A 2895-nucleotide genomic window follows, 5' to 3' on the forward strand; every position below is an offset into this window, starting at 1 on the left:
TCAGACGTTATTTTGTGTAGTCCAATATCCAACCTGAGTGTCTGTAGTTTGGTATTTAGTTTTCTTCTGACAGCTATTTATGCGTTTTGAATGTCCACCTCGCGGTGGAGGGTGTACCCAATTGGATTTTGTTGAACTTATCAAAGTTTTTACTTGTTCTTGACCAAAGGTCTGCAATTTAGCATTCTGTGTTTTTGGGGGCTGACTTATTACTATACAGAAAATTATCAATATATGTAGGTCCATGCTTTAAAATCCCCGTTATATAAATGACCCATATTAGGTATTTTTAAGTATCCTTGGAGGGTGAAATACATATGTGCACGTTTTGACATTGCCTCCATACAAAAAATCTACTTCATTTGTTACGTTCTTAGTCACATTCTTCGAAATTGACATGACAAAGATCCGCCCATCCGCTTTTTGGTATTTTGAACACTTAAGATCTTTTATACCCTATATATGATATTTTTGGGGAAGGGTGCAGAGAGGTTGCCCTTTAGATCCAATTTTCGGATTTAATGTAGGTTTGGAAAAAAAATTACGATTTGCAAAGTTTGGATCAAATCAGGTATTCCATTATCTTGATATAGGATTCGGACGTTTTTATACCCTTCACCACACTGTGGTACAGGGAATTATGTCTTGTGCATATGTTTGTAACAGGCAAAAGGAATCAAGATAGACCCATGGTTCCTTTTGAGAATATGCATAGAATCACTTTCTGAGTAGATTTACGCATGTCCGTCCGTGTGTCCGTACATGTATTTTTGTTAACAAAGTACAGGTCGCATTTATGGTCTGATTTGGATGAAATTTGGCACAGTTCATTATTTGGCCCAAGGACGAACCCTATTGAAATTGGAGAAAATCGGTTCAGATTTAGATATAGCTCCTATATATAGTTTCGTCCGACTTTATGTAAATAGTGCACCAAACTCCCAATATTGGCCCGATTGATACAAAATTTAGCACAGAGTATTGAATTAGGTCTAGATTGATGTGTGCCAATTTTTGTTGAAATCAGTTCAGATTTAGATATAGCTCCCATATATAGTTTCGTCCGATTTTAGGTAAATGGTGCACCAAACTCACAATATTTGTCTGATTGAGACTAAATTTTGCAAATTTTTGAGTAAAATTATGCATAGCGAATGCTATTGAGAAAAAAATGATAAAAATGATAAGGTTTGTTGAAATCGGTTTTTATTTTGATATAGGTCTTATATATATTTTCGTTCGATTTTTGTAAATTGTGGTTACACGAAACTTGGCAGAGGGTATTAAATTGAATATAGTGATTACAAAAAAAAACAAATGGTGTATGTAAAGGTTACCCATTTAGGTCCATGTGTTTATATATAGCTCCCATACACCAAAGAATCGAAGTCAGTCCGTTTGACATGCAATTTTTCATTGATTTCAGAATGGTATGTGTATGTGGCTTTTCAATTGGTTCAAACATTTATCTAGATAGCACATTTAATTTCGTCCCATTTCATCTCAATGGTCCTCCAAAGATTCTATGACCGTTTTATCTACAGGATATTGTAGATATTAACATGTCTTGTCCAAAGTGGTGAAGGGTATCACATAGTCGGCCCCGTCCGACTTTTGAACTTTCCTTACTGGTTCAATATAGCCCCATAGCCGTCCGTCCTGACTCACCTTAAAGGTTAAATCCAATATTTTGAACATTAGGTCAGTGAAAAAATCAATATAATTCCACGTCTTCACGTAGCCTCCATTGTAGGTATTTTGAAGATGTTTAGACGAATATTTCAACGAAGGGGGATGTAATTTGGTATTTAAGATACTTGGTGAATAAAGTAGTGTAGTAAAGTAGAATAGTAAGTAGTGAGTAATTTGTCATTCTGAACTATTGGAAGGTGAAAACGAAGTTCCATATGAGTTCGTAGCCCATAGAGCCTATATAATTATACTGCCCCATATAATTTGGTACTGTGGATTTTTGAATACTATGTAGAAAATTATTTATATAGGTCAACATTTCGATATAGCCCTGTATCGATTAAGGTTTGAGCTCTTAGGGGGTGATAAACATATTTGCAAAAAAATTATATGAGTCCATATTCTGAACATGAAAGTCGTATTTTCCAACCAAAGAGCTTGTAATTTGGTACTCAAGATACCTGATGAATAAAGTACTCTTTCCCTGAATATTGCCAATATATTTAGGTATTTAATCGTCTCGAAGCATATACAGCATACTAGAACGGAATTTACAATACCATATTCCCCAACTATTTGTGCCGACCATTTTCCATATGGTGTTTTAACTTGATAATGAGTAATGTGTTCCAATTTACTGAATCAATTATTTATTATTAAAAATATTTCAAATGTTCGGTTCCAGTCGGTGGAAATTGTGGCACAACAAGAACTCTAACTCCAAGAACTCCAAGAAATTAAACTATATTTAAGTCTGCGAAGAATTACACTATCCCCTGTCGGTGGGTAACCTAAAAAGGCACATTCTATGACATTTGAAAATATTCCCATTACGATTTTTCGAAATCCATGCATTTTAGGTATGTGGTTTCTCTAGTATGTTAATCCTCAGACGACTCTCTGAGGGATATTTTCGGTACCCTTTTACAAGAAGGTCAGAATATTCAACAAAAATGTTTGACATAGAATATTATTTGAAATCTCAGAATAGACCAAAACTAAAAATTCAGCCTAAACGTCAAATATTTTGGTATTAAAACCCATCCTATTCCGAGTTTGTATCATTTTATCCCATTAGATGTCGTTTAAAAATCAAGGTATTTTTATGTAAAATATTAATTGGGCGACCAAGGCCCGACAATAGTAATTTTCGTTGTACATTCGATAAATTCTTCGTATTCCCAATATCTCCATTTCACTCAT

Source organism: Musca vetustissima, unplaced genomic scaffold (assembly GCF_032173495.1).
Source record: "Musca vetustissima isolate MV318-11 ecotype Yass unplaced genomic scaffold, APGP_CSIRO_Mvet_v1 utg426, whole genome shotgun sequence".
Lineage (NCBI taxonomy): Eukaryota > Metazoa > Arthropoda > Insecta > Diptera > Muscidae > Musca > Musca vetustissima.